Here is a 24,086-nt window from a genome sequence, read left to right on the forward strand (position 1 = left end):
CCCTTAGCGGGTCCTTTCCTTAACACCTGGTTTTACCAGGTGTTAAGGACGGGACCCGTTAAGGGACTTTAGAGCTAATAACGGTACCACAATTTGCAGTACCGTTATTAGCGCCTTCCTCCTTCCCATTGAGCCCTATGGGGGCTCAAATGGGAATGGGGAATGGCTTTTTCAATGGGGATTTACCGGTCCCGCAAAGGTCGGAATAGACCGGTAAATCCCCATTGAACGAGGGCAGACTCGGTACCGGTATTGGAGCGCCATGATTACCTCCACACTCGGAATGAGGCCCTATGTGTAATCAAGAAGTGTGTTAGGATCTATATCCCTGAGAATATCTCAAGAAGCATGGTGAGTGCTATACCCCTGAGATTGTACCTATATTAGGGGTACAGATGGAAAACAATATGCCTAGTATATAGGATAATGAGAACACTGTGATTTATTCACCCCCTGCACATTTTGCCTAGTCTGAGACAGGAACAACCTTAACAATGCTTGAACCTTACATCGTTTATTGCATGCTTTGTTGGATCCACCACAGTAAGATACTCACTCGTCTCCTGCAGCTTGCACACCATATCTACCCTCTACATTACATTCAAACTTTCAATTTTGTGGGTGTACCTTTTTAATGCTGTGTAAACATCATACATGTTGGCACACATGACATTTAATTCTAGTGAGGCAAATTAAATGCTGCTTGAGAGATGAGGTCTAGTATGTGTGCTGCCTACAGACACATACCTGTGATTCCACTTCCTATAGTAAGTTACTATAATTAGAAGTGTTGAATCCTGGATCCTTGACTCTGCTGTCTTTGAGGAATTCACGTGAATCTTCTTTAAATGAAGCTAATTCCTCCATGTCTGCCTCTTAAGTTGCTCATTTCTGATTTGCGTCATTGCCCGATTGCCAGTCTACTATTTGTATATGAAAAACTCACCATCGCCGGAGGCCTCTACAACAACAGAAGCATGAGCATCTCCAGACTAGAATCCAAGGGATACAAGCTTTGCCCCTGCATTCTCCTCCCTCAGCATCGAAAACCGTCTTGATAAATTGTAGTTGTCTTGTGCTGTCGTTCTCCCATCTTCTTGTTTTATGTGCGCCTTGTGGCCCATGGGCAAGTGGTGCATTACAATAATTGAAGAAGAACAAGAAGAAGAAGAAGAAGAAGAAGAAGAAGAAGAAGAAGAAGAAGAAGGAAATGTCCAAGATGCAGGCCTTCTCCTACTATTAATCAGATCCACACGTGCATCATACTTCCTGTGATGACACCTGGCAAAGCTGATTGTGACGGGTAGGCCTCCCATGTGTCAGACAACATGAGAGCCACATCCAGCGAGGAAGAGCCAGAATGTTAGTCCTGGATGAGGCAGAGAAGGAGCATATTGCACGGCAAGAGAACCCCCTCCATCCCATAGAGTCTTGTGTTTATCCCCCTCGGGAGAAAAACATGCTTTGTCAGTTTAACCAGGACACATGTTTTGGGCTTTCCGCCTACTTTTGCCCCAGGTAAAATAATGGGAGGAGATGTATGCGGAGTTCTGCGCTAAAAGGGGGGGGAACAAAGGGAGAGCCAGAGATGAGATAATTCCCCAACCTCATGTAATTCAGAAAAAAACTTGTACACCCGCAAACCCAGTGTCCCCCAACTACCATATGCTACATCCCAACCATTGCAGCCCCCACACCTCTCAACCTCCTTTTACGCTCTGGTACATCTGCCCCTCTAAATGTAAATGTTAACTATTCCCTGCTACCCTCTATGGAATGCTGGTAATCTATGCTATGTTGTAAGGACTACTCCCCCCAGTAAGCATCTAATGCATACCTTTAGGGAGTAATTCATAGAATTCAGCGCACAAGTTGCGCACGCGGCTGGCACACAGTGTGCGTGTGCAACTTTCTGCGCCAGCCGCGTGCGCTAAAATCCATTCCTGCGCACAGCGTATTCATGGATTTTAGCTTCCAAAACCAGCCGTGTCGCAGAGTGGCGCAGCGACCCTGCAGCAGCGCCAGTTACGCCCCCAACCCCTCCCCGTGCGCCTTGCACAGCGCACAAATCCTGTACATGGCGCACAGGACCCCAACCACAAAAACGCCTGTTAAACTCCCCGCGCACCTCTCCGAATACACGTACCCCGCTGCACGGGTAGTCTCACACACGATTGGAGCGGTGTACGTGTATAACTGGGGTTCGTGGGAAGCTTCACACACGATTGGAGTGGGGTACGTGTATTTCGGGGGTGCGCAGAAAGTTTCACACGCAATAGGCCCTGTGCGAGTGGGGTACGTGTATTTGGGGGTACGCGGGAAGTTTCACATGCGATTGGAGCAGGGTACGTGTATTTCGGGGGTGCGTGGGAAGTTTCACATGCGATTGGAGCAGGGTACATGTATTTCGGGGGTGCGCGGGAAGTTTCACACGTGATTGGAGCAGTGTATGTGTATTTCGGGGGTGCGTGGGAAGTTTCACATGCGATAGGTCTTGTGCGAGTGGGGTACGTGTATTTCGGGGGTGCGCGGGAAGTTTCACACGCGATAGGCCCTGTGTGAGTGGGGTACATGTATTTTGGGGGTACGCAGGAAGTTTCACATGTGATTGGAGCAGGGTACGTGTATTTCGGGGGTGCGCGGGAAGTTTCACAAGCGATTGGAGCAGGGTACGTGTATTTCGGGGGTGCGTGGGAAGTTTCACACACGATTGGAGCAGGGTACGTGTATTTCGGGGGTGCGCAAGTAGTTTCACACGCGATAGGCCTTGTGCAAGTGGGGTACGTGTATTTCAGGGGTGTGCGGGAAGTTTCACACGTGATAGGCCCTGTGCAAGTGGGGTACGTGTATTTTGGGGGTACGCAGGAAGTTTCACACGCGATTGGAGCAGGGTACGTGTATTTTGGGGGTGCGCGGGAAGTTTCACACGCGATTGGAGCAGGGTACGTGTATTTCGGGGGTGCGTGGGAAGTTTCACATGCGATTGGAGCAGGGTAAGTGTATTTCGGGGGTGCGTGGGAAGTTTCACACGCGGTAGGCCCTGTGCGAGTGGGGTATGTGTATTTCGGGGGTGCACGGGAACTTTCACACACGATAGGCCCTGTGCGAGTGTGGTACGTGTATTTCGGGGGTACACGGGAAGTTTCACACGCAATTGGAGCAGGGTACGTCTATTTCAGGGGTGTGTGGGAAGTTTCACACGCGATAGGCCCTGTGCGAGTGGGGTACGTGTATGACTGGGCTTCACGGGAAGTTTCACATACGATAGGCCCTGTGCGAGTGGGGTACGTGTATTTCGGGGGTTTATGGGAAGTCTCACACGCGATAGGCCCTGTGCGAGTGTGGTACGTGTATTTCGGGGGTTCGCGGGAAGTTTCACACGCAATAGGCCCTGTGCGAGTGGGGTACGTGTATTTCGGGGGTTCATGGGAAGTCCCCCACTCATGTCCCACACATGTCCCCATTCACCCCCACCCCCCAGCATTCAGGGGCACCTGCCAGCAGGCCCCCACTCATGTCCCACACATGTCCCCTAGAACCCCCACCCCCCAGCATTCAGGGGCACCTGCCCCCACATCATGACGATCCTCAATCAGGGGCCTTGTGGCCAGCCACCCCAGCCCAAAGACCCAACCAAGTATTGCATCCACCCACATAGAAATGCCCATTATATGATACAACCCGAATGGCAAGTATGTAAATGAACACATGTCCGTCACACACACACAATGGGTGCAAATGAATGTGAAAACCCACATCATGACATGCATGAAATCAATGAGAGAATACCACACATCGAAGTATGAAACAAAAATGTATTGAACCCAAAATGAATGTAATGAAAAGAAAACACACAATAATGTGAAGAAGAAATAAAACGCAGCATGTCCGGAAAATAATCAAAAATATGAAATCAGAATCCAAAGAAATCCAAATTAAAATGTGTCCAAAGTCTCAGTCCAACAAAGCAAATCCAAGGGAAAAAAATAAGTGAAATCCATTGTTCCATGGTGAAATGAAAAAAAAAAAGACAAATCCACTGTTCAACTATATACAAATCACCAATCCAGGGTCCATGAGCCCAACAAATGAAATAAAACCTACTAAAAAGACTACCTAATAAAGAACTATATACAAAAATGTGGTGCATTGTCCAAGCGCCCCAAAATAAAAAAAAAATGAAAGGAAACCTAACACTATCTAACTATATACAATGGCGGTGGGCAAGTCCATGTCGATGTCCCGGAGGCGGGCCTCTGCCCTGGCCCTGAGGTCTCGCAGGGAGGCACTCATGGCCTGTTCCAACTCCCTGCGAGTTGCCTCGAGGCACTCTGCCTGCCTCAACGCCCGACGCATGGAGAACTCCGCCCTGACCATGGTGAGAGGCGCCTCTTCCGCCCGCCGCCACTCCGCATCTATCCGCTGGCCCAACCGCTGCCACACGGAAGACACTCCCATTCCTGGCTCCTCCTGCCCTCTGGCCGATGCCTTACCCTCCGATGTTGATGGCCCCGAGCCATCATTGCTCCCACCTACAGACTGCTCCTGCTGCTGCTGCTGTCCATGTGCCCTGTCCGATGGTGCCTGCACATCCTCCATCAGCTGGTCTCCAGTTGTGGTGTCCACTCCTGCTGGACCGCCGACTCCCCACTGTGGCAGGGATGTGAGCTCCACCTAGCTGGCTGTGTTGGTCGGGCCAGGTCCACAGGGGGCCCTGGTGGAATCTGGGCTGGAAGACGGTAGGGAGAACGACTGGTGCATAGTCTCCACAGAGGAGGAGAGGTCCACCAGAGTGCGTGACACATGTAGGAACCAACCGACCAGGGCCCCTTCCAAAAGTGCCATGTCGCCCAGGAAGAACGCACGTTATCACGAATGTCACGCGTGCGCAACGCGACACCAATCAGGACGGAAACCATACGGTCATGGGACCCCTCGTCCGCAGGTAGTGGAGAGGCAGATGACATGGCACTCTCCCCTACCTGCGGACGGGCCTGGGATGAGGCATGCCTGCTGGTGCATGGTGGTCCAGTCACAGGGTCAAGGACAGGGACATGCACAGGCCCCTCTGCGGTGACCTGTGCTGCCTCCTGACCCTGGCCCTGGACTGCACCACTTGCACCAGTGGTACTACCCCCACCAGGCCCCATGTGCGGCCCAGTAGCGGGCTCCTCCTCTTCTGTGGAGACCACCAACCTGGATGACTCCATACCGTCTTCCGCCATTGCAAGCCCCTGTGGGGGCTCACCCGGCCCTTCCGCCACAGCCGTAGTGGCAGACGCGGCACCAGCCCCCTTGCTCCCGGATGATGGCAAGTCCTGGGAGGGTGACTGGGCCTTGCGTCGCCACCCGGTGGAGGCATCCCCACCGCTTGGCTCCACAGCGCTGTCCCCGCCCTCTTCTTCACTTGACGCTGCGTAGAGGGAGACATAGAACACAAGCATCAGGGTACAGTACAACATTCCCCTAGACAGGAAGCAATAACACATGAGTTGCAGTGTCTAACGTCACTTCCATCCTGTCCCTCCAGAACACATGGGTGCATGCACGCAACACACATGCATCAACAGGCACGGCGCCTGCAATCAACATCAGCATCCTTGTACAAGGGCCTCTATTAACCAAAATCTTGCCTTCAATCTCAAGCGCATCATGGCTCACACTGATCCCATGCACACACATCACCGGAGGGTCATGCATCATGCCTTGCACACCACAGACACAGTGGATAGACACAGTGAATAGAACAGTGACCGCACTGCATGAGTGAATGTACACATCATCACAGACATGTGTCATGAATCCATGGCGTACCTAAGTCACACACACACTTCTCAGACACACACACATGTGCACCATACATGTACATGACAGAAGCACCCATCCCTCACACCCCCACCATGTGCAAGAACAGACACTGACATGCTTTCATGTGTGCATTTGCCATACAGCTACCCATGTTGCATTGTAACTCCTGCACCAACCATGTGGTTCACACATTACTGGTCTCACATGCATGACCATGATGTCCCTGCACACACACATCCATACATGGCCTATGTCACACATACAGGCAAGTATCAGACTACCAGCACACTGCAACATGCCCTGTCTCACACACCAATGCTTGGCCACTTACCGCTCAACTCCAGATGGGTCTTCCTCTGCAGGATCTGGGCGTGGAGCACTGTGCCTACGCATTCCAGGACCCTCCTCTGGATGTCACTCATGCTAACCCGGCCCCCTCCGCGAGGCGCCGGGCCTTGTAGAGGGTCCTGGACCTCAAGTCCTCCCAGTGCTTCTTGACGTGTTTTCCCTCGTGACGTGGGCATAGCGGTTCAGCGCGTGAAAAAACTGCAGGTCTGCGTGTGAATGCGTGTAATCCGAGGAAAGGGCATATGCGTGTAAGTGACATCACGCGCACAGGCGTTTCCCTCAGCACGGGCTAAAGGTGAGCGGGGCCAGCAGTTCGCTGTACGTGCCTTTTCGTGGAGACCGACGTGTGTTCCTGCTTAGTGTTGTTTGGCACGCCATCACAACTTCACAGCTATCAAGGACGTATCTCTTCTTTTGGCGGGGGTATTGGCTATGCGTTTTTTTCTGCATCGCGCTAGTCAGACGGTGAGTCGTGCACGCTATTTTTCCCACTGCGGGTGCCCCTGTGTATCGCACCTGTTTTTGAGGTCATAGTAGCCTGCGTGACCCACGCGTATGCGTTTTTCGTGTTACTGGGTGCCACCGCATACTGCGGGCGGTTGATTCCACGCACGTAGGCTGCAGGGTTGCGTGCACAGTTTTACTGCAGTTTTGGGGTGCCTGAGCGTTACGTGACCCATCACTACATCACCGGGGTCACATACAGCCTTGCAGGTGCAGGGGGGCTGTTAACATCTTGCATCCCGGCCCCTTCACCCCAATTGCCCAGGTCAATTGTGGTGTACACCTCCCATTGGCACTACTCCATCTGTACGGGCACTACTACATCTGTGCCATGGTTGGGAGGCCACTAAATGTGAGGGGCGCCTTAGCTGGGCGTCCTCCTCGTGGCGGGTGTGGTCAGGGACGTGGCCGGGGTGACCAGGGAGTAGGGGGACTCCAGGGTGTCCAGGGTGGCCGCAGAGGGGGAAGAGGCAGGGGTGCGCCACTTGAGCACGATGTTGTGCCCGGTGCAGTCATGCCTCCACCCCCTGTGGTTCCGGGAGATGCAGCTTCTGCATCTGGCACTGGCGTCCGTGTGACCCGGCAGTCCGTTTCATCGACTGCCACGGGCCCAAGGGTAGTGATAGCTGCAGGTGCAGCTGTGGACACCACCACCCAGGCTCAGGGTCTGCCAGCAGAGGCTGCGTTGGCACTTGAAGAGCCCTTGGAAGATTACCAACAGGCCAGGAGGGAAACCATAGTGGCACACAGGGCTGCCCTGACCAAGACACGTGTCCCTGGGGCAATTATGTCATCTGCTACCCCGAACAGCCGGGTGTTGGCAAGTGCAGGGGCAGATGCACCTAAAAACACCCCGGTTGTGAGTCTGCCAACCATGACAGTTGCGGTCAATGACCCTGCCACAGCGGATGTTGCTGCGCAGAGTCCATTAGAGGGCACCCAGCTGCCACTGACACAAGTCAGGCCTTTGGTCGTCCCTCCACCTGCCACTCCCTTGGCTCAATCCACTGAACCCACTGGCCATACTGATCAGAGCGGCATTAGCAAGCCTGGGTCTGCGCCACCATCCAAGAGGAGGAAGGTTGCACCTGCAGCACAGGCTGGGACCCCACACACAGCCACGACCTCCTGCATGTCGAAGAAGAAGCCTTTCTGCAAACAGGAACTGGACTTCCTTGTGGACTACATGCGGGACCACAGCCGTGACATGCTGTGGGTGCTAATTGTCAGACTAAGGCTGCCCACCGTGATACCCACTGGAAGCAAGTTGTGGAACATGTGAGTGCATTCGGCCATGAGGTGCACACGGCGCAAGAGTGCAAAAAGCATTGGAATGACCTCAAAAGCAGCGCTATGGCTAAGCGTGCCTCAAATTACAACTTGACTCTGGTGACTGGCATGAGTCACTCGTTGCGGAGTTCATACCATCTGAATCGGTCGAAGGAGTGGGAGAGATGCCGGACTTTGATGCCAAGTCCAGTGAGTGTTGATGCGTGTTTGTCGAGGGCGTGTGTGTTTTACTTGTGTGATGTGTTGTGCATGACTGTCACTACACGTCATGTGTACATGGTTCTGATGTGTAAGTAATGCAATGCTTCCCTGATGCATGTCTACTCTGCTGGATGGTGGACATGTGGAGCAGACGGGGACTGTCCGCATCACCACTATTGCACCCTACTCACATGCTGGTTACCAGTATGCCCCTCCGCTCATTGTTCCAGCTCACTGGCACTTCTGCATGTAGCGTGGAGTGACCTTCCTCTTAGCCCAGGGACTATGCATAGCATGACTGACGTGCATGTGTCTTCTGCCTGCAAGTGGGTACTCAATGTAGGCATGCACCCTTGCCCCTCAACCCCCTGCTCTGCACCCCAATTCCACCTTTGCACTGGTCTGCTACAATATTGCCGTTGGGTACTTCCCTGTTCATGCCTCCTGTGTACATGCTAACATCCAGCGGCCAATCTGCCAGACATATGCTGTGTGGTACATCCTTAATACTTGATGCAGGGTGTCTCACTTGGACTGTGCAGAGGTCAGATGCCCCGCAGGGACATGAGTGCCCATTCATACTCCATGTGCATTCCATGCATGCCCCTATGTGTCTATGAATGGATGATCACTATAATACAAGTCCTGGATGACCTACATTGCATGGCATTTCATCTGCCTTCCCATGTCAACTGTGGCTCAGTATTGTATTGCACACATGTTTAGGGTCTGATAATCTGTGTGGGTCACAGGCCTCAGCCTATTTAATGGCCAAAGACTCTGTCCAACTGGTGTAGTGTCTTCTTCACACGTGGGTGTCCTCCAGAGGTTTCATCATGTGTCCTGCTTACTGTCCCATCATCATTTGCTGTGTTGTCACTTGACTCACATGATGCTGTTGATGCTAGTCAACACTGTCTGTCAATACACAGGTCTATGGTCAGCCTTTTGATACCATGCTAGGCATCCCTGCTTTTGCACTTGGGGGGAGGGGTGGTCACTACATCAACCCAGCACAAGTGCGGGTAGTGAGGTGGTAGGCCACGGAAACCCCCATGGTGCTACAGTCCATCTTGTCTCTGGCTGCCTATGAGTCCAGCCCTGATGCCACTCTGACGACCATGTCGAGTTGGATGAGCATCAGGTCCATATGTCAGGGGTGAGTGATTCTGATGTGGAAACTCCTCTGTCCGCGACACCTGCACTGAGGGGTCAGACAGTCTCGGAACCTCCGCCCGTGGTGGATCGGCATGCAGGGTCACCCTTCACACCAGTCAGTGATGTAACTGGGACATCACGTCGACGAGGGCATGTGTCGTGCAGCCACGGGCGGTGCCAACACAACAAGGACACCCGGTCCTTGGGTCCAGCAGGGGTCAAGCCCAGCAATGCGGTCGCCGCGCGCAACCGCAGTAAACTGAGTGGGAGCAAGACATGACTGCCCATTCTGAATGGCAGGGGGCAGCAATGGAGAACATAGCTGAGAGCATGGAGCGTGTGGCCCGATCTGTGCTACCCCCTGCTAGGCAGGTACTTCTCCAGCAGCAGGCAGCACGGTCCACGGCCCGCTCGCTCAGGCTGGGCATGGTGGCCTCAGACAGGGCACGCCAGGCTGAAAGGTCATCTCTGCGTCAAGCAATTGCTGCTCACGCAGAGGCACACATGAATGCCCTGAGGGAGGAGTATGCTTCCCTCAGATCCACTCTGGGTGTCCTTCTGATGTCCCAGAGAGAGCGGGCAGAGGAGAGGTTTGCATAGATTGAGCGTACCATCTCGGCTGAGCTACATGCTTGCCGGTAGGTGCAGCGGTTGTCCAGCCAGGCCTTGCAGGAGGAACTCCGTGTTACACGTGCTACCTTGCAAGAGGAAGTACGTGTATCACGGGAGGTTCTGCATGCAGACCTACGTGTCATCGCCACACAGGACCAGGCTCACCTGTCCGGCAGACTTGTTGCCGACGAGGGTCAAGCTGCAGCTAGGCTTGGTCATGCTCCTGTGCCACTTCCTCCTTTCCAGGAAGAGCCAGACTCGGACGACAATCTATCTCCCACAGAGGTCGGGCTGTGCAGGCGTTGAGCCCATGGAGTTTTTTTTTTCCTCAGCATCATTGCATGTGGGTGTTGAGCAGCACCCTGTACCTCCCGCCTCCTGGGTGCCCTCCCCCCCCCGGGTCGTATGTGGCCATTTTTGATTTTTCTTTTAGTTTAGTTAGTTAACTTTCTGTTTGATAGTTGGTTTAAATAGGTAACGTAGGTTTTTCATAGTTAGTGTAATTAGTTAATATAGTTTAAAATTGCTTGTCTATTGTGCTTTCATGTGACGTTGTGGTGCTTTGTGGCTTTTGAAAGCATCCACTGTCTGTTCCAGCTGGGCCCTACACGCTTGTCTTGTGTATGTGTTTTCTGCTTGGGGTCCTTGACTCACATATGCCACTCCTGCTTCCCTTATCCATGGGCTTGCAAGGATGGTTCGGTGTAACAGCCTATTACACAAGGGCTTTGGACTGTCATATCTGTGGCATGTCTGCTGCTGTGGAATTTGTGTTAACACCTCTAGTGGGGATGATTGGGGTATAATTGACCACTGTTCTTCTTTAGCTAGATGGGGTGTTTCATGATTCATGTGTACATTCATTGATATGCATTGTGTAGTATGTTTCGCATCTTTACTGTACATGTGCTTGTTGCAAATCATGCTGTAGATAGTGTGTTCCACACTTTGGCTGTGAAAGACGGACTGATGGTGTGATTTCTGATGTACGTCTCTGACATGGTCCAGTCATGTAATGCCTGAAGAGACACAAACAGATGAATCTCAAGCATTAATCATGTGTTTCATGGCCTTTCTGCAGGGGGATGAGCCTCCAGACCACCTTTGCCAGCAGACATGGGCCATTGCACGTCTAGAATCAGGACAAGTTTGATGGTGCCGACATGCGCATGTGTGCACAAGCAGAGGCACAGGGATTGCGATCATACATCCGAAAACTGCTGACGTGTTTCAAGGGACTCCAGGCAAGGTGAGCAGCAAAGGGGGGTCACAACACAGCAAAACTTCCACCACGCCAGTTGCACATGCATGCTTAGTAGCAGCACTGACAGTGAGCTTGGACAAATATTGGTGTTGAAGCGCACAATACAGCTCAGATTTGTTAGTGGACTGATGGCTAGTTGATGGGAAAGTTGTCTGGGGAACCTGCAGGGGCAGTGGCACATACCCTCCGGTCCACCATGGTCCATTGAGGCACTTGCATTAGCCATGTGGCGTTCTGAGAAATGGAAAGAAGCATCTCACAGGGACAGACATCAAGGGACAGACTTGGGTGAAGTGGATTTCATTTCCAAGTAGAATTTGATACATGCACTGCCTACTTTATTTTGGTCATGGCAGTACACGAGTTGTTCTGAAGTCATACCTTGCTATTTCGTCTGTCTGCTTACCCAGGGAACATTGCATGTTGTGTGAATCATGACACATTGGTGTTCCATTTGCCATGCACCCACCGGTGCCTGACTTACTGCATTGACTGTGTATGAACCATCACAGGGGTAATGTTACGTATGGGTACGAAGCATCCACACCAGATTGTCTGTTTGTAGAGTAGTTTGTTACTTTGGGGCATATTTGCTGGTGTGTTTGTGTGTTTTGGGCACGCACAGATTATTAACTGTGGCTCTCTTTGCAGCATTGAACTGCTCCTGTTACCGGACCTGAGAGTGCGCAGGCAGGAGGCCAGCACTCACCCCAGGGATAAGTTTCTCTTTGACCTCCATTTGAGTAATTTGCTGCTATGTGCATGATGAACAATTTTGGTCTAATTGTGTATGTGTTAATGTGAGTACTACATTTTTGTGCATTCCCTACTTTCCTGTGTCAATCCAACTCCCCTCTCCTGCCCCTCATTCCGGTTATCCAGTATGCCAATGCCTGTCCCGACTGCATATCCCTGACCCTCCTTCCCCACCAGGGTCTCAGAGGCCTGTATGAGTTTGACCTTGCAGGCACCCAGACCACAGTGGGGGTGGTTGGTTCATGCCACTACTGCGCCTGTACACGGGAGCTGTGACAGTACACATCCGTTCGTGGTGCATTATTCTATGTTATGTACCACACATGGTACACATCCTGTTGTGACATTGTTTTACTGTACTACCTTGGTTGTTGCCATCATTGTGGTAGTACTTGGCCTTTGTGGCGTACTGCTACTTCAGGTCATCTACTGGAGGCTGTTCTGGTTTGTTTTACTGCCTGCAGGCTATTTGCTTGGCTTCTGTGTTGGCCTGCTTTGAGTTCTCTTGGATTTGGTGCTTTTGCAAATCAAGGTGGACTCTGAGGATGCTGGCATCTTTTTACACACAAGGTGGGAGATGTTCCCGTAACTCTTCACGGATTGATTACGGACTTTCGACTCTGCTTCACCTGAACATCTCATCCCCGCCCACACAGGTATTGCGGTACAATTCCATCTGCATTGCCATTCAGTGCTACAACTTACCTGCCACTGCTAGTCACACTCGCTACTGCACGGAACACCTTCCATCCTATTTGTGCACCTCAGGACCCAGACTCCTCCACCCTGGTAAGACCCTTTGAATTAAGTTCTATTCTGCTCTCATTGGTCTGCTTGTCTTAATACTTACCCATTGCTTGCCTTGCAGCGGTCGGGGGGTCTCCGGTGTTCCTTGTTCCTGGCATTTCCGGCATTTAAATACCTGTGGCCTCAAGGATCGCTCAGGGAGTTATTTGTATCTCTCTGAGTGGTACTTGGGGACAGAGGCCCCATAATCTTCACGACCATCAAGTCATAACACCAACATTCCTGAGAGATTGCTCAACGTTGTACAGCTTGTCCTGTACTCCCTCTGATACATTTTGCTGCCTTCTGGTGTTTGATCTATTTGGGTCATGACGTTCATAGTTTGTTCATTCTAGTGTGAGCCCAGTATATGAGATCTTCTGCCGACATTTTTTCAACCCGATAATGTGTTCTTTGTGCGTGCGTTGAACTGCTTTCACCATTGGGGGCACTGCGGATGCATCTTGGTAGTGTGTTTTTGGCAATGCTACTGTGTGCACCTGGTGATGGAAGCTTGTATATTTCTGTCTGCTAGCAACACAACTAACTCCATTGTTGCTTATCTATGCTGGAGGCGTGGGAAAGGCCTATTTGTGCAGTTTCAGCTATCCTCCCTTTTCTCTCAGCCTTGGCACTTCTGGTCGCCTGGACACCATCATGGACCAACAAAAATCCCTATTAAGCTATTTATACTGCAATGTAGTGCTTTTTAACCCTGTAATGAGCACAGCCTTGCCAAGGGAAACAATTGGTGTTTCTCTTGTCAATTATAATGCTGCTTTGTATATGTGTGGCCTACCTGAGTGTGCATACCACACTACGTTCACTCTTAGTGTTTTCAGAAACGTATCCCTCCCTATAGTATGACAAACTAGCTCCCTACAGTGTGGAAAACTATCTCTATATTGCTTGTGTATCACTCTACATGGTGGTGGCGCGCACAAAAGAACAAGTTATTCAAATGTTCTTCTTCTATATGTTTGTTGTCGCTTAGGAACAGGCGGGGGCATGGCCTTACGTGTCACTGGTCTTAGATGCACCATCACACTTGCATTGGTCATTTCTTCCAGAAACAGGGCGCATAACAGGAAAAACATTTTAAATAGGTTTTCCCCTCTTGCTGTACTTTTATCCACTGTGGAAATGTTCTAGCTTCTAGTGGTGTGTTTTGCTCCAGCAACAGTAAGCTTCTATGCCATGTAGACAAGTGTTTTGGCTGTGACTACTTTATAGAAGATGCAGGCTGTCTTCAACACTCTGTGAGTTTGAAGGAGTAGCCAGCGTAGCTCCTGGAGGACGGGGTGATGTGGTCAAATATTCTTGCCCCTCTGATGATCCTGAAGCATGCCGGATGAATTTCAAAGGGACCAAGATGGCATCTGGGAGTCTGGTTAGTAGATATTGCACAATTAATAAGGGCAGGAATCAAAAAAGAGGAAACATAGCTTTTACTGGGATCAATTTACAAACACATGTCACACAAGGAGCAAATATTGGTCTCGGTCCATTCACTAAATGTTGACCTCAAACTTACAAGGGCCCAGAGCTGCCCTCTTCCACTAGCAGAGCTTCAAAGAATGTAATACCAATGCCTAGTCTACCAGAGACTGGTTTCTGCCACGGGACCCTCCATAAGAGCCCACTTGAGTGCGTCTTTTTTTCCAGGGAGAGAGATCCCCCTTTGATCGCCCTCCCAGCACTTTTTTCCATTCCAGCTTCTAAGATCTTGACGGGACCCTGGGCAGTAAACCCATAACACACAAAACATTGTGAAAACATCGGCATCTTGCTTAGATTTCCCTAGAAGCAGGTACCGATAACTTTCCTTGATATAATTTGGATTTGTAATGGCCGACATGTGCATATGGTTATATCGTTAAACAATTTTGGCTTTTTCAGCATGTTAGTAGAATCGAAAAACCTAAGCATGGCCTGAATCCGGCTTAACAGAATTTGTATCTGAAACAAAACATGTCTTTGGTTGGGAACTTTTCATCCTTACAAAGTTTGCCGTATTTCCCTTTGACCACTCCTGTGACATGACGCATAACTTAGTAAAGTGCGCTAATTTAGGGGCTCCCCAAAACAAGCGTTGCAAGCCTTAATGGACTCAGCGGATCACTCAGAAAATTCAATGCAATCAAGCCCCTCCCTCAGGCTTTCTAGGTATGAAATTGTAATTGCACTCTACACATTACTTGCCTGCTCCAGAAACCACAGATCAAAATAATTTTATTCCAACTCAGTAATTAGATTACAACTTTTCCTGTTGTAGCAGTGCCTCTCCGAAGCATATGGAAATATACAAGTTCCTACTAACCGCACCCCACCCGCCTCTCAGCATGGAAAAGGGCACCCCTAAAGTTGAGTTGTGCTTCAACGAAACATCTGGTAAGCCTACTCCACAAACTAAAGAAGGACTGTGGTGGTTGCAGCGCTCACTTGATAATGATCCGAAGCATGCACAATGCATCACAAGCGCAGGCGACCTATTCAAGTTCATGAAAATGGGGAGAGCGGAAACAAATGTAAAAAAATGGCCAAAGCATTATTTTAAATGTATTTCTCTGATGCATCAAAACTGTGGACCGGTCATTCAATTTTCTGAGCCATCAAGTGATATAGTCTCGCATTTTACAACTATATGGAAATAGAGACTTATAGTGTATAGGTTTTGCATACATCCATAAAATTACAGTGAAAAATGACCTGCGTAAGTTGAACAAAGCAGGACATTCTGGTAGTTTCCAGGGAGAACCACCTGTGATACATTTGTATGTACATTCAAACGTTGAAGCGTTGTCCAGTCTAGCCTGGGCATGAGGGTCAAGCACCTGCGTACTCAATGGCGGCCTTTGAGGTGAGTACCCAGGTAATGCATATGGAAATTCGGACCCATCGCTGTCAAAGTGACTGTGTTTTATACGTCAAGCCGACACTTGTCTACAAAATGGCTGAACATCCTCAGTACCGGATATAATACAATAAGGTTCATGTGCAACACGGCCAGGATGTCAATAAAGAATATATATAGGGATATGTTTACCATCTTCGAATTTTGAGATTTTTCTCGAGTTTCTGATTGGTGGATTCCATTCAGCAACGTACCCTGTAATTAGCAGAGTGCATGGCGAGATTCTACCCCTCTCTTCTCTTCTCCCCATTCTGAGAGCGTGACAGGTTCAATTTTTCTGACCAAAATAGAACCCCAAGGCACACGTTTGCTATTGAACTATTGGAAATTGCCAAATGTTGCCATACTGCAAAACTGACCCTGCTTATACACGAGAAGATATAGAACTGCAAGAATCCAAGGTCTGTCTTAGCCACGCATTAGCAGTTGACTCCAGTGACACATGCCTGATGGGACTGCTCACTGAGTTCCCTGTTCTGGTGAAATCTGACTTCCGGGTCTGCTGCACCGTGCTGCGCACCCAGTTGCACTGCTTCAATTAACTCCGTAAAGGCCCTCTCTTTCCTGATGCTCCTTGGCAGATGTGCATAGGGCACTCTTAAGCTCTTTTGGGGCCGGGAGCATGGACAGCTTTGGGGCCCCAATGCACCGAGCAAAGAAATAAAGGGATCCAGAATATCTGGTCACGCACCCCTCGTCAGGATTACAACACATAGCTTAATATGTTGCCTCGCACCAATCATAAGGCAGGGGTACTGCCCGCCAGTACCCTTACCATCCTCGTTCTTGTTGTAATCAGAATGATAAACAAATAGCATTTCAAGGCCAACATTAGCAGTCCACGACAAGGGAACATGTGTTCTAGCATATGCACAGGGCATTTGTTATCAATGGCATCCACAAGGAAGGTACACAGCAGTATTAATGCAGGACCATATGAAAAGGGTGCATGTAACCGAGAAAAGACAGAGGACTTACACTGGTGCCTCACATAATGCAAAAGTGCTCAAGCATTGATACAGAAGACAAAGTAGAAGCAAGTAGAAAGCTACACATAGCACAGATAGTGGATGAAGATTAGTAGCTACCAGGAAGGTGTATCCAGACCAACTGAGATTAGACGAGGGACATGGTTTTCAAGTAATGTTGCCATTAGAGAGCAAAAAAAAAGGTGGCTGTGGTGTGCAATATATCGATGCTCACGATTATTATAGAGAAGCAACACCATAGCCAGTGGAGCCATGAGTGAGGCTTTTTTTGAAGATCAGACCCTGAGAACGAAATCACTATGAAGGGCGACAATTTTGAAAGGTTTAGGGACTGGAAATGTTGACAGGTTAGGCAATACAAGAAGGAATGAGAGGCCCAAGATCACACATTGGTAAAGGGGTGAAGCTGAGATGTGTGCCCACTTTGCAGTGTCTGCACTTTACCACTTTCTTTTCTAGCACTTACCATGAGCAAAAATAATCCCCTGTTATAGAACTTGGAAAGTAGAAAAATCACATAACCTTACATGACGATTTTTCAAAACAAAATGTTTTAGAAGTGTATTATGCTAAGTGGGAATGGTTCTAGCTGTGTTGCCTATCAAGGGAAGCATATAAGAATCAGCATACTAATTGATGTAATCTTGAAAGATTTCAGTTGGCTTTCTCTTTCGTACTTTAAAGCTTCAAATGTGCCCAAAACACAGGCATGTGGAACTTTTATTTATAAACTTACAGCAAAACCTATGAGTCAAATGAGCAGAGTTGCGATATCAGGTTTGCTTTCTTCTATCTAGAACCGCTTTCAACTCAAGTGGCTTACATGAAATGAAAAATCCAGTAATGGGCTAAATAATGCCACCAACATGTGACAAGTCAAACCTTTTCACAGAAGATAGCACAGTAATGTCAGTAATATCAGATGATTTGTCCAGGATCACTGTATCGTCTGCTGGCAAAGCCAGGATACATGCATGAACGCTTTGGTTTCACTGGGGGTCATTCCGAGTCGGGCGGTAAGGGTTAACGGTCACCGTTAACGAGACCGGTGCCGTTAAACCCTTACCGCCCTACTCCGAGATCCCTTTGCGGGTTGGTACTTAACGCCTGCTTTTTGCAGGCGTTAAAAAACCAACCCGCAAAGGGACCTAGGCGCTAATTACGGCACCGTAATTTACGGTGCCGTAATTAGCGCCTTCCCCATTCCCATTGAGCCCTATGGGGCAAAAATGGGAATGGGGAAGGGCCCATGGTGAATGGGGAATTACCGACCCCGCCAACCTTGGAATGGGGCGGTAATTCCGCCATTCACCATGGCGGAGTCGGAAAGATAACGGCGTCAACGGGTCGGAATGAGGCCCACTGTTTTGAATTTGGATATCTAATCACCTCTTGGACTAACACTTTATGCTCATCCTCGGAGGTCGCTGCCTAGGTTTTAAAAGTCCCCAGCTGAACAAACCAGTGTCTGAACCATCAAGATACTGAATGTATGTTCGTTTTTATAGCAACCACTATCTGGTGCAGGTGCATTACTGATAATAGCACATGCTGTGCTACAAAACAAAGCACATATACATGCAGGTTTATCAACATCAGACCTAGAAAAGGCTGAGTCAGCCTTGCTGGAATTTAGTATTGCAATGCACACAGATCTTTGCAATGAGTGCTTAACACACTGAGCTATATTCCTAACCATCAAAGCACTCAAATGTATCAATATAGCTTTATAGACTGGCACGAGGGTCGTAGTGGGAGTTAAGGGCCCTGAAGACTGGGTTAAAAGACTGAGCGTACGGCCTGAGGGTGAGGTCTATAAAGCTATTAGAACCTATGGGCAAACACAAAAAACGTTTATGTAAATATATATATATATTTATTAAATTATGCATTTTTTGGGGGAACTTAAATATTCCATGTGGAATATTTATGTTTTAAAAAAACATGAAAAATAACATGACAAAAATATGTCATCCTTATTTATAGTGCATTTCATTAATTTAAAGTAACAAACAAAAAAGGAAGATATTTGTATGAAAATGTCCTTTTAAATGATGCCACTAGAAGGGTGTGAAGCACGGTTTTCCGAGCTGAAAACAAATGAAAGCAAAGGTCAAATTTGCGGCCTATATGAAAACTCTGGGCTATACGAAAACTCAGAAACCATACCGGATCTTATAGTCCGCAAATTGACCAATGGGGAAGGATTATTCACCCTCCCAGGCTTCTCATAAGCATTTTAACTTTGGCTATTGTAAATGAGCAATATAATTACCCCAGAAAGGTGAGAATGCAACAGGAGTTCTGTCTGTGTACACGCAAACTATGTATACCACAGTGAACACAGAATGCATTACAGGATGAATTGATCAAAGCAGAATGTACTTGTCAACAACAGATAGTCAATAGGTTTATGGCCTCAGCGGCACATCATACAATATACTAACATCCATTTTAATTTTGGTAAACAATGCAACCTGGCTTCTTTAGGTCAGCTAGCCTTGTGGGGCCCCCCAACCAAGGTGGGGACCCGGGGCAAGTGCCCCTTTTACTCTCCCATAAAGACGTTAAAGGATGTGTTTGGGGTTATTTTCAATATGTGGAGACCTACTCAAGCCCCAGACAGTGTAAGCACATAAGTGAGTGGGAGTCCAACACAGAGGGGTAGGTTGTTACACTACCAATCCTCAGTGGACTTGTGATCTATCCAAGGTGAAGAGGTGCTGTGTAAACTTTTTTTTTCTTTTTTTAAACAATTGTTGCCATAACCCTTTGAGTGCCCTAAGGATTTACACAAGCACATATTCAATCATTCCTCAACAACAGAACTATGCAAATCTTCCCCTCAGGCTCAGCAGATCTTATCTCCATAACTTGCGGTGTTCCACAAGGTTCATGCGTTTCACCCACCATGTACAATATCTTTATGAAGCCATTGTTTGACAAATTGGACAATCTGGGTGTCACCTACACTAACTACGCAGATGACACCCAGATCCTCATACTGCTTTCTGTCAATTACATCACCGATACGGCTCTTGTGAACAAAATCTACCACCTCATTCAGGCATGGATGGCCACACATGGCCTCAGCCTGAATGACGACAAGACCGAACTTCTAATACTAGGTACTCCGGCCAACCTTAAAAAAACTCCTCCTTCAACATTGATGGCAACTCCATCAAGGTTGTAAAGGAAGTAAAAATGCTTGGATTCTACCTTGACTCCACCCTAACCATGAGCAAACAAGTCAACTTCTTAGCGTCCACATCAGCATACACATGAAAATTAATTAGGGCCTGCAGACCCTATCTATCCCCAACTAGCTGCATTACCATTGCAAATGCCCTCATACTTTCAAGATGGGACTATTGTAATGCTCTCTACTAGGGGGCTAACAAGTACATCTTAAACAAAATACAAATGTTACAAAATAACGCCCTAAGAACGGCACTAAATATCCCAAATAAAGATCACATATCTGTGATTAGAAGACAAAACCACTGGCTGTCAATGAAAGACAGAATTCTGCTTAAAACTACTTCCTTGACCCACAAATACCTAAACAATGCCGCCCCACGGTACCTTTCTGACTGGATAGCCAAAAAAACTACCAATCGCCTGACTAGGTCCTCAACTCATGCTACCTTAGCGTACCGTGCTTCAACCTAGCCAAATCTGGCAGTAGAAGCTTCCCAGTCATGGCAGCACAAACATGGAACTCACTCCGGGCTGATCAAACCTACCCCAGTTTCAGACGCAACATACAGAAATTGATTAGAACCAATGGCCCTCACCCTACAACTTAGTGTTAAATAACATACTAAGCTAGTATCTGCCATCATATAAGTCTGCAATTGAAATTACACCTTATATTGCTATCTATAATGTAACTGTATATATTGTAATGTAACTGTATATATCTTTAATTGTACTGTAATTCTATGTATCATTAAGCCTAAAGTCTCCTTGCACTGCTTGCGCCCAGTTACCTTTGGGTTTGGTGCGCCATACAAAAACAATAAACAAACAAACAAACCTAAAAGGTGGTTGTGTTTTGCCACAAGGCATATATACAGGTGTCCACTTGGGACAGAAGGGATTGAAGAGTTATTGCCGGCCTTCATCTTAAGTCTGGGTGACCCGCATGAAAAATCTTTTTTTTTACCCTGGCACTCTGGCCCTCCTGCTCCCTGGGTACTCCTGAGGAAGAGGACTCAGGTACATCTTGTGCTCCCTTCTATCTGACCAAGCCCTCATGCCCCAGTATACCCATGGGTCACTGATCCTGGAAGACCTTTAATAATCAGGACACTGAAATGTTGCATAATGTCACATGTCCAATTTTGACTCACTGGCATCGGGCTGATGTCCACAGTTGTTACCAGCCCACTTCAATGCCTTGAAATGCGTAGATAAGGCGGAGGTACAATATGTTTGAGATTGAGTTGACCAATTAGATGCTAAAATAAGTGTGAAGGTCTTAAAGGTTTCAAGCTACGAGGAAAGGGGGAACAGGATGTGTTCTATGCAGCTCAACAAAATAATCCATCTTGTGATTTAGGCATCAGGCGAGACTGGTCTAGACAACACCCACCATCCAGTCCAATCCAGACTACAAGTCTCACCTGTGCACTGTGCATGCTTTTAGGAGACTGTTTTATTTATTAAACAAATCAACATTTGAGCAAAGAAAAATTCCCACTTCCTCCAACATAAAGATATTGAATATTTGGTTTTAGAGATATTAGCATTACGATGGGCGGAGCCTTTGCAATATTTAAAAAAACCTGTCCCTGTTTCCATGATCAACAATTGCCCGAAGCCCAAAGCTTGCTATTTCACAGAGCAACGTTATCTTGCATGACCATTATTGTTTTACTGTTTTATAATTATGATTGCTTTCCAAAGTAAAAAATAAGGAGCTAAGTTTGCTCTGCCTGGTAACATGGCGGCGGTGAGCCGTTAGGTGTAGACATAGTCCTCGCCACCAAATTTTGGTTTGGTCATTGGCACAGCAGTGTGAAAATGTGTCGTGCAAAAGACAGCATACACACGTCACCGCCTTTTGCCCTACACATTTGAACTCTGCCGTACAAGGAAGGCAGGTAGGCAGCGTTTATAATTAAATTAACCTAATTGCAATTGTAAACACTTCCTGATATGCGGTCATGGTAGACAGCGTGTACAATTGATCCCTACGCGCTCCGCCCGCTTTATCCCGGTGCATAAAGCCGGTAGGTTCCATAGGGATCCCCAACATTTGCGCCAGTATGAAAATGCATGCTGGTGCAAATGCTGGGGCATTTGTATTTCGGAGATGAAGGGTGGTGGCAGAAACGCAAGTTGCGCCCTACCTCTCTTCTCCGCCATACAAATGAATGAAAATGAGCCGTGGTGTCGAAGGAAGGCATAGAAGCCTTACGCAAAGCTTTTACATCTTCCGTTGATGGAACCACTCATTATTCTTATAAGCAGCTATATGTATATTGCTCCTAAGTGTTCTGTCCACATTCCAAGCTGTGAAAAATATTCTTTTTCTATCCAGTAAATATTGGCCTTGAGCAACCACCCTCAAGTCAAGAAACTCTGCCCAATTAGATTACATTTGTAAGTGCTTTTAGTTTGGCATATTAGGTGTCGCTTAAGCAACACCTAAAAGCCAAAACTATTGCTTTGGAGTACAGATAGGATGGATATTACATTTGAGGGGGGCACACTGCTTGTGGGTTTCATTTGGTTATTTATCCAGCCATTGACTGCCCATGGCCAAGCTAATCCCTATGGCCTTTCTCACCTACTACTCGCTCTCAGCCGTCCAAAACACATCCTCTTGGGATCTCTTAAAACATTCTATTAAGTAGAAACATCAAATTTAACCAGTCTCTAAGCAGTTTGCTGAGGGTTAATGACTTAATTGCAGCTGTAAAAAGGCTCCTGGTGTAATAACAATATTTTAACTAAGTGTGCCTTCAACCTTCAGTCAATTGCACTGTAGTCCTGTTAAAAACAAGAAATTACAAAACCAACCATTTTGGCTTGACGTATTATATAGTTATTTGCCAGGTACAGAAATCGCATGCCTAGGTAATCATTACATTTTCCAGCTGTTGCGATTGCATGTCTATTTAGTACCTTTTATATAGTGCCTATCCTTTACCAACACAAAAGCCCAAAGTATTGACTTTGTGAATGCTTCTTTTCAGATGTAATTATAATGGTTAGCTTGGAAGCGCATCACTATACATGAGAAACTAGACACTGAGAAACTTCCACGTATGCCCAAAACATGCATTTCATTAAATGATTTTCACAACTTGGTCATACGAGGCTCCCATCAGGACACAAATGCCACCACCATGCCCCCATCCGCCTAGTAACAGACGTCCATGCAGAGCTCAGGGTACTTCCGGTTTGCATGCACTAACTCAGAAGCAAAGCTACCTTGCAGTTTCCGTCTCTACTCTCTAGCCTTACACGCCCCCCTCTCTTTCAGATAAGCTGGAGCATCTGGAGATCATGCAGAGTCAGCAGTCTGTGGTATGAATGCCAGTAACATAACATAGCATTTCCATGCACATCCTGCGCAAGGAGCAATGTGCACACAGTGCACAAGGGTCTTTCTGAAGTAAAATGTGAGCTACGTGCCCTATCGTCTGCATTTTTCCAAGACATTTGTCAAACGTGCCCACAGTGGCTGTGGGACTAGGGTACAGCAACTTCTGCAAAGCACACAAGGCCGTATTCGGGATGCCAGGGGGCTGAGTAGGACCGCTGCTCTTCTTAATGCCTAGCAAGGCGATCACGTTATGAAACAGGCAACGTGCTGCTTAGCAGCAGGGGGGGGATCTGTACATTTTATTTTTAGAACCCAGTCTGACATATTTAGGTGAGCAGAGCCAAGCATCTCCTATATCCATGAAGTGTTTCTGCTTTCCATCACAGCAGCCGCCCCTTCCTTGGCAGGCGGCCTGTGCATTCTGTGATGAAGAGTCTCTCTCGACTGGCAAGCTATATATATATTGCTCACATGGTGCAAGCAAACTAATACATACATATAATGGAAGGCGGCGGTGATGGAGCCGTGCGTTCTTAGTAGGAGAAATGATTGCGGGATTTAAAAAGAGGGACCAGCCTGTCTGATGAGGCCACAGGAGTGGCCCTCCCTCTTTTAAAATTTTTGGTGCAAAGCGAACACCCTCGAACATCATTGAAAAAACAAGACAGGTGACGAGATTTATCACAACAAAGCACTTGAAATTCAGCAGGCTTGGGAAATGAGGATCATCTTAACTCCCCCCCACCCCCCACCTACCCCATTGCAAAGCCCATGATCACGTACAACATACCACAGAAGGGATTCAAAATGCGACACAAAATGGCGTCATGGGGGAACATCAGCTGGGTGACGCCGAGCTAGGATGGTCACCCCTTCATGGAATTTTAAGGGTTTTGT

Source organism: Ambystoma mexicanum, chromosome 14, assembly GCF_040938575.1.
Source record: "Ambystoma mexicanum isolate Mex_15411 chromosome 14, UKY_AmexF1_1, whole genome shotgun sequence".
Lineage (NCBI taxonomy): Eukaryota > Metazoa > Chordata > Amphibia > Caudata > Ambystomatidae > Ambystoma > Ambystoma mexicanum.